Raw genomic sequence first — 10,189 nt, 5'->3', positions numbered from 1 at the left:
ATGCTATTTATTCTAAATAAAGTCTATTGTTTGATTCATTTCTTCATATTTGAAATTGTATTTTATTGTATAATTCTCCTGATTAAAAATGCTTAGTAAAATTATCGATAAAATTTATAAAAATAATGATATTATAGTGGTTTATTTGGTGCTATAATATTTAGTCGTCAACGAAGAATGTTATTAATTACAGTTTTGACGGTGTCATCGTCGCTTTATCAATATTGTGGGCTCTTTCGACACCGATGTTGCTTTTAGAGATAATGAATGTATTATCACTAGTTTCTACTCTAAGAGCATCCGCAACGGTGGCGAGTCGCCACCGCCGTCCGCCGCCAGCGAGCAGCTGACGTGGCGGCACGGGATTGGGCAACGGCATAGCCGTTGCCTTCAAAAAAAAAATTTTTTTTAAAATCGGTTTTTAATTAAAAAAACCGATAAAAAAAATTCACTTCCCAAAAAAATTATAACCGTTTATTACCATTTTTTACACTTTTTTTATTTTTTTTTATTTTTTCCCCCAAAAATACACACTTTCATCTATAAATACCCCCACTTTCACACCAAAATTACATCAAACTACACAATTCTCTATCTTCATTCTCCAATATCCATTCTCATTCATTCTCCCATATCCATTTTTCATCTTCATTCTCTCATACCCTAACAATGTCCGCCAAGGGCGATGACAACGCCCTCTCACGTTGGAACCCCGAATGGTTTGGTGCACAACCGTTTCCAGTCGGAAACGGAATATTCGACCCCTCCTCTCACCCAAGATTCGGCCGTTCCGGGTGGCTACCGGCCATACCCAATAGACGACCAAGGTGCCTCCGAAGGGCGATACGGGTGGACACCAGAGCCTAGGCCGACCGCCCCCTCCCAAACTCCGCCGGCTCCTACTCACAGCGGTGTCCGAACACCGTACACTCCGGCGGAGATGGATAAATTGTTCAAGGCGTACTTCGAAATCTCCGAAGATGCGGCGGTTGGCACGAACCAATCCGGCGATCACTTTTGGTGGCGCGTCTCTCGCCGGTACAATGCAAACCGGCCGCCGGGAACGATCGAGCACAACGAGAGTATGGTGCGCAACTGAATCGGCCGAGCCAACGAAGAAATTGGCAAGTTCAATGGCTATTTCCTCCAGGAGTCGAGGAATGCCGGGAGCGGTTCCACCTGAGGTATATGGGAGGCGTAACATCCTCCTCGAGCGGCTCCCAAACGGTCAAGGTCGGTATCCCTATCCGACTCCGGCTCTGAGAGAGTGGCTAGCCAACTCGCCGGAGCTAACTTGGGTAGCCCGACGCCGGACCAAGCGGTTCCCAACGCCGACCGCAAGGAAGGAAGAAGGCGGCGGCCGACCGCCGGCGCTCCGCGACTCCATCGGCCCCCGCCCCCGAACCCGCACCCTATGTTCCACCCTCCACCCCCGAACAACTCGTTGTGGGCCCTTTTGCCCAACTCAATATGGCCGATAGGTCAACTATGACCCCCACGCAACTTCAAACGCACGAGACATGATATTGGGTCTCAAAAAATAATGGGGTTGGTGCCGCCGGATGCGTAGTCTTCCTCTCGGGTATATTAGCCAATAATCATGTAATTTTTAATTTTTAGTATTTTAATTATGTAATTTTAATTTTAGGATTTTAATTATGTAATTTTAATTTCTAGGATTTTAATTGTCTTTTTATTTTATTTGTAAATTGTAATATTTATTGTGGTTTTTTAATGAATTTTAGTATTATGGAAATGTTTTTGTGTAATTGAATTTTAAATTTAATTGTGCTCGTCCTTGCGGAAGAGCACAGCTGTGGGTTTGTTGCTCTTGCCAGAGAGCAGGCAGAAAAAGTGGGGCGGGCCCACAACCGTGCCGCTGGCAAGAGCACGGTTGTGGATGCTCTAATTCTCTAATTGTTCTTCTCGTATCTTCTCTATCTCTCGATACCCCTACAACCATGTCGCAACTATCTGCAACTATACTGCTGTTGTTGACAAAAAATATCTCACAACATCATTATTTTAGACCTCCAACGTAAAATTTCTGGCTTTTGTTAATGCGTGACACCGTTGTGGACATTATTTATCTATGGATCATTGATGTAGTCCTTTAATAACACTGACGGACTAATGTCCATCTATAGTTGTTTTTTCTAACCATCAATGGCCGTCTATTTCACACATTGTTTGATTTTCTTGAGATAATCATTCTTGCAGGCGAAATTTGAGATGACACATGTTTCTTAATTACTTGGACGAGGAAAAAACTAATAGGATAAATAAATAATAAATTAATTAATAATGTAAAAAGTTTAATAGATGGTCAGTGTTTCATGCACGTCGCAATTCGCAAATCCATTAACAATTACACACGCAAGTAATCCGATAAAGCGGCTATTGCTTTCCACATCTACTCTTTTGTCGCGCTTCGAAGCCGCACGCTTTTAATTACAGCCCTCTAAATATTACTTTTGCAAATCACATTACACCACCTCTGTGATTGAGATAAGATTTTATGTAAATTTTTGTTACACACAAAATATTTCATTTTTATCGTGCAAAATTCTTAGGTAGAATTGTCAAAATATGGAAGGCGACGTGTATCAATGAAAGGTGACCAGGGAGATCATGTCTCTCACAAGATATCGAACGCGATTATGTTTGTCGGGAGATGCTTTACCGTGTGTTATGTGACGGCTGTTTAGAATTTTTCGTTCTGGGTGGAGCTGATAGGAAATAACTGCTATTTGATAGATGAGGTTGACGAATAACGTCAGGATATGCTATTATTTGCTTTTGTAATTTTGGTTTAAAGTATTTGTTTTTGTTTAATTTTATTCAAGTGTATACTGTCAATTGCTACCTTACTCGATTCCACCCAATCTTTTCGTGAAAAATATAAATATTTATCGTACCTATAAAGGTAGGACATTCGTCAAATATAGATGAGCACAGTTACCTCATTTGGCCGACCAATCAACTCAATGGCCAGTTATGGAATGATAACGTAATCTGATTGATAAGACGTTTTTTCTCTAACCGGAGAAGATATTAGTTATATTAAATCTGATTTTTAAACTTCCTTCTTGTGATTTAGAGCATTAGCAATGGGGGCCCTAAGGCGCGCCACGTTAGCAGTTTTATCCTCCTACCTCCCACCTGCAGTGGGGCGCCCTAAGGCGCGCCCTATGGCGCTACATCATCATTTTATTGTTTTGTTTAATTAATTTAACTGTTTTCAAATAATAAGTAACGAGTAAATAAAAAACGGTCTAAATAACAAACGGCGAAGTTTTAATAAAAAAAAAAGTTACATCATTGAACTAATAAAAAAAAAACTAAGTCGGACCAATTCCCAACTTCCGACGCAGCTCATCGAGTACGCCCTGTGCGTCTGCAACATCGTCCTTGCCATCGACGCTGTTGCTAACGACTCAAACGCGGTGGCCGTCTGGGTCGGGAGCTCTACCGGGACCGGAGCTTGGGTTGCAGCGGTCGACGATGAGGTCGCGGTCGCCTTCCCCTTGACCTTCGCACCTTGACGCCGGGAGGACGCCGGACGGACACCGGTGTGCCGGAACTCCCTTCATCCACGTACGTCCGGTTGAGGTCAACCGGGTGATTGCCGCTGCCGCTGCTCGTGTAATCACCAGCTTCAGTGGTCTTCGTCCTCTTGGCGCATCAGATGGCCTCGTGCTTGAAGTCGCCGTACATCGACCGGTACGACAACAGCGCTTTAGCGCGCACGTCGCTCAAGCTCTCGCCGCTCCCATGTGACCGCGTGAACTTCTCGAACTCCGCCGCGTACAAGTTCACTTGCTTCTTGACTTGATCCCAGTGCTTGCGGAGTTGCTCACGCTTGCGCTTGTACGCGGTCGGCGGCTTGACCGAATTGTAGAGGTCCGCGATGCGTTCCAGTACGCGATCTGTCGCTGGTTGTTGCGAATATCGGATCTTCCGATATATCTACCCAACACCGGGCCAAAGTGAGAGTTTCGTCGTCGTTGTAGTTCGTACGGTCGGGGGCGTACTCATCGCAATCACCAGGAGGCGGCAACTTCTGCGCCCGCTGCCGGTTCCGCTTCTTTCTGGCTGGGGCGGAAGCGGTCGCGGCGGGGTCAGGATCGGCCGCTGCGGTTGGGCGGTACGGAGACGGCTCCATGTCAGACAACCCATACGATTCCGTACTGAAATCGGGATCGTAATGGGTGTTGGTGTCGAACGAACGATAATCGTCGGGTTCTGTACCCGGCCAATGCGCCCCTGCGCTAAACGTAGGACTATTGGGCTTGAATCCATTTCATAGTAATTATGTAAATGTAAGTTTCGAAATGAAATCGAGTGAAATGAAATGTTACAAATGAACGGTATTTATAAAAAAACGAAACCGCGTGCCATCGTCAGCGGTTGATCGTCCGCGACCTCCACAATGGGGCGGACGATGGCGCGGACGATGGCCATCGTCCGCGGCCATCGTCCGCGCTATCCTCTCCGACCGAAGTATAGGGCCCGACTATCGTCCGCGCCCTATGACACGCACCCGCAATGGGTGCGGACGATAGATGGCGCGGACGATGCGTGCCATCGGGCGTGCCATCGCAGCCCATTGCGGATGCCCTTAGTCATGATTGATTAAAGAAAATATTAAAACAAATTAAAATTTAAAATAGAATAATAAAGTATATACAAATAAATGAATTTTTGAATAATTAGGTTGTCTCTTATTTTAAAGAAGACAACATTATAAGATGTAACTGTACGCTACCTGATAAGCCATATTAATTAGGCTGACAGCAGTTTCTTTCCCATTCGAGTAAATGAAAGTCCAATTTCTCAACTTTCGAATATTCACTACAGAAAAATTAAGATTATCCTAAAAATTAAAAATTAGTGTCCTAATTTTTGTGGAGATCTGCCCATCACAGGTGGCCATCTGAATTGACTCAAAACAAATGTTACAGTAATTTGCACCATTAAAAAAAGAATTAAAAAAACTTTTTACAAATTAATTTAATTATCATTAAAAAGTACGATTCAAGTGTTACCTTTTTTTAAATTGTGAAAACTGAAAACTGAAAATAATACGCAATTATGACATATTTACATTCACAATTGCATGCTAACCATAGTCGTGATCGAAAAAACTGAAAATAATACGCAATTTTCGCAACAATTATGGATTTTTGATTGAACCTTCTCTTTAAAATATATATAGACTATATATCAAAATATTAGACTTTTATTAATTAAGATTGGACTGTGAATTAATTAATGCATTCAAAGAATAGAAGTTTATGGTACAAGGCCTATGATGCATAGAATATACGTCCTATGTTTTTGTATAGTAGAAATTTAGAGAATCAATTTCTTTTGCAAGACAAAATAATAGTATGTATATTTAATTAAAAAATTAGCATCAAAATGATATATACGTGAATATCGAAGTAGTGAATTAACCTATAAAATTCGATTAAGCACTACCTAATGTATTTTTCACTGAGTATCAATGATAAAAATTAGTAACACCATTAATATAAGCTCTAAATCAAAATACTATAGTACATAGTATATGATATGATTGCCAATTACATATGAATAGATAGCAATAATAATGGATATGCCGATTTGATGCTCAATCTCGTAAACCACACTATTTTTATAAAGGAATAATTTTTAATTTCTGCATAGAACAAAACTAGGATAATAGTTGGCTAGCTATGAAGCATACAACAAATGAGAAATGCACATGTTAGTTGTAAGTATTTACCAAATATCCAGTGAGATTTATTATACGTGGCAGATGTATGAATCCTGCCCACTAACGGCTCGCTACATAAGTTCTGACCACTTATCATGTGATATATTAATTCATGGCTGTGACACTCTCCTAAATATTCATCAAATTATTGCATCAATAAAAAAATTTTAAATAATTAGTAAACCAAACATTCAGATCTCTGCAAATCCTGATCTTAATCCACAAAAAACATCTGAGCTTTTTTTATGTGTAACGGAGAATTCCATCCTAAGTGAAAAAAATATTAGTGAACAATTTTGTGTAGGAAATATGGAAAGTTGGGGTTTTATTTTCTTATAAAATAAAATCAAATTCACGTAATTTCAAACTATATTTATGTCATAAACATAGTATTTACTATATTTACTACATCGGCAGGAACATTGACGTATTCAGGAAACAAAACTGGTGGAGTTGACCACAACTAAGGTTGCTGTTGACTCACTACCGAGAGTTCGGAGATATGCAATCAAACTGTGTTTAGAAGGTCGTCTGTTGCCGCCTGAGTTTGGAAGTCGAAAGCTTTTTTTTTTCTTTCTTTTCAATGTCTCTACTTTATTTTTGTCTATGATTCATGTTATTTATTATCCTCTCTCTTTTGACTTGTTTATTTGTTTAACAAATAAATAGGTTCGGCTAAGTGTAAACAAAATACTAATACTACAATTTATTATAGACGTAGTTTATTGATTACTTTTCCCATGCTTTTTTATTTTCATTCCCCTCAAACAACAAAACCTCATGCTTCTTACTCAGCTTATAAATAAATTTTGATTATCCTTTCAGTCAACATATATATATGGACTTTAATTCCCAATTCTTACTCCATAAAAAATCGTTTGGGAAATTTAATAGCAGGTATAAGAAAGTGGAATTAAACATGATCAAAATACATTTCTAATTCACTTTACATAAAATAGCAATTCAACAAATTTCAAATTCTTGACATCCTTTTCCTTAAACCGAAATAAGGGTTTAATTTCTGTTTTAACTGAATTCCACTTTTTCCTTTTCACCTCAATATTCCAAGTTGCCAAATCTATATATATAATTAGACATATTAATGAAGTGGTCGAATTTGAAACTGCAGATTCTATAAGTGACTTACATTGGCTCCACCTTGCACTCTATCAATTGAATTAGGGTAACATAACATAAATAGTTAGGTAATATATATTGATAACATTGTTTAAGTTCATTTTATACACCCTAAAGTTCATTTTTGATCCTAGCATATGACCATTTTAATTAATACTAGTGTTTAAGTTAACAATCAGGTCAATATTGTTTTGACTGTCAAATTTAACAACGACGACACTTTTCGGACAAAAAAATTGATCAATTGATACTAGGTTAAGGACATAACACAATCAAACGTATGTTCTAAACTAAACTCTTATAATGATCATACATTTAATGGACTTTAATCTTGTACAATGTATACACTACTCTTTTTTCAATAGGAAAATTGTTGTCCCTAAATTTTTTATAAATTACATATGTTAGATGATAAAACATACCATCACCGAATTCCATTTGAGGGATTAAACACTTGATAGAATATATTCATGTGCAAAAGATGGGCAAACTGAGGTAAGTTCACCATCATGTTTTTTGTTGCACCTACCATTACTCCAAAAATGTAACAACATTGGTGATTTGATTTGTTTGATAATGATAGTATTTTGTAAAATTTAATTATTTCTACTTTTGATCTATTACTCCAAAGATGTATGAGGCTTAAATGGAGTAATTTTTGAAACTTATATGGAATATAAAATAGTTTCAATTATTTTTCTATAGTATATAAATATTGAGCCAGTTAAAGTTTCAATCCATCGTCTGCGGTCAACTACTCATCATCTTAAAACCAAATAATGGTGAAAGAATTAACCTTCATCAGCGTGACGTATATAGTGGTTTCAGTTTTCGTGTAGCAAGCGTATATGCGAAAAAACACTGACGATATTTGTGTTGGACTGAGAGGTAAAACAATTCTCCGAGCACAAAATGTGATAGACAAGTAAAAAGCCTAGATGATTGGTGAATTCAAATCGCACAACGTTAGAAACGAAACTCAATAATTGATTACTGGTAAATGGAAAGGTACAAAGTTAAAAATAATTGCAAAACGTTACAAGAAAAAACAATAATAATTGATTACCATGAGAGGTGTACCAATGAGAATTCTTTAGGTGTAAAAGGCCAAAATTCAGGTCAGACGGCGTATTATTAATAAATAGAAGTGTCCGCTGGGGCAGAACGCAGTTGGTTTCTGAGGGGCATATTTGTATGATTGGCCAATGATCAAATTCCACTACTGTCGTTTAGTTGTAACATCTCTCAGGCACAAGTGTGAGGCCTTGGAAGGTGGCCTTCTGGCAGGCATGGGTTAGGCCCTCCCCTTTAACGGGTCACTGCGTACCTGATTTAACACCCCTCACCATACTGTCGGACCGGAATGTGTGGAGCCCTTCGGGGTTTCAATCTTTTTTTTATGATTAATAAATAGGAGTAGTACATTAGGTATAGCAATGTTATGGACGTAGTATTTTTATTAAATTTCTAATTAGAATATGAATTCATATTTGTGATTCCCTAATATATTTTTTAATTACTTTTATTATATCAATTTGCGTGCGCCATAATTATCTTCAAAGATGCATTGTTATTTTTTAAATTCTAGACGAGACTGATCTTATCATTAGGCATGAGATCACACTGCTAATTAGCATCCCAAAAGGATTTTAAAGATGAATTGTTGGTATGTAGGTTGGCTTCGTGATAGACTAATTAATGTTTGAAGCAAAAAGTTTTGGATCTGAGTCTACCTCATTGCAATCTTTAATAAATGAATTGAATCGATTATGTGCTTTATGTGAAGTCTATCTCAAAGGCTATATATTGTGTTATAGGAATATGATCAAATGCAAACTCTAAATATTGTACAAACCATAATTTGGACCATTTAAAAATGTCAGCAGATTACAAAATAACAACAGAAAATATCAACACAGTGTCAACGGTTGATACCGTGTTGACATTGTGTTGATATTGTGTTGACATTGTATTGACATCAAAATCTTGAAATTTTACACTGAGTTGACGTTGTATTGACACTTGTTGAAAAGTTTGGAGTTTGTACAATACATGAGTTTGCATTTTATCACTGCCATTGTGTTATAAGTATTTGTAAACATAAACTATAATAGTTATTTCTTTCAATTTTTATTTCACATACATAGTACTACAATTGCAATAAGTAGGTGTGAGCAAAAAAACCGGAAACCGAATATCCGAACCGAACCAAACCGAAATTTTGAAATTCAGTTCGGTTTTTTCGGTTTTCAGTTCGGTTCGGTTCGGTTTTAAAAATAAAAAAATTTCGGTCTTTCGGTTCGGTTTGGTTCGGGCGAAGAAAAAAACCGAAAAACCGAAACCGAATTATATATATATTCTATTAATTTAATATATTATATTATATATAATATATATATTCTTTTAATATATTATAATATAATATATATTATATGTATTATTAATTTTATATTATATATAAATATTCTATTAGTATATATAAAATAAAATAAAATACACATATATAAATATATATTTATATTATATTTATTTTTTTTTGGGTTTTTCGGTTTTGTTCGGGTTTTTCGGTTTTTTAAGTTCGGTTTTCGGTTTTTCGGTTTCGGTTTTTTGGTTTTTCGGTTCGGTTCGGTTTGGATTTTGAACTAAATTCGGTTTTGGCAAAAAATCGAACCGAAACCCGAATGCACACCCTAGCAATAAGAATTGCAAAAATATGGAGAGACTAATTCAACAACATATATAGAGCCGACAAAAAACAATGCTACAAAATATGCATAGCCACGAAATCGACCAAAAGAGACATTATTTTCTGTTCACAGCATCTACTGTTTAATTTGGTTCACTAAATTTTTATTCATTTCGGAAGATACATTCTTGGCAATGGATGGTTAAAGGTAAAAGAACATTATTATTTTTTTTACAAATAATGGCGTCAAATAGGTGAATGGGGATGGGTGCGAATGATTCCATTCGTCTTTTTATAATGATAGATGAAATAATCATAAATGCATAAACTAAATCTGTTTTGGAATGCATAATGTTCTCATGCCTTAATTTTAATTAGACTTGAAAATTTAAATGAATTAAATATTAATAAATAATTGTTTTAAACTAAAATTAACCTGTGTTCAGTTCAATATTAAAAATATACTTAGAGTATCTCCAACAAGGAAGGATAAATGAAAACGTATATCATCCTATTTACCTTCTCAAAAAGTGAAATATACCATTTCAAAAAATAACACATTCCAAAGAAAAAAGATATATAGAAAGGTAAATCATTTTCTAAAA

This window comes from Salvia splendens, unplaced genomic scaffold, assembly GCF_004379255.2.
Source record: "Salvia splendens isolate huo1 unplaced genomic scaffold, SspV2 ctg650, whole genome shotgun sequence".
Taxonomy (NCBI): domain Eukaryota; kingdom Viridiplantae; phylum Streptophyta; class Magnoliopsida; order Lamiales; family Lamiaceae; genus Salvia; species Salvia splendens.
The sequence above is the reverse complement of the archived record's forward strand: the minus strand, read 5'-3'. Positions refer to the sequence as shown.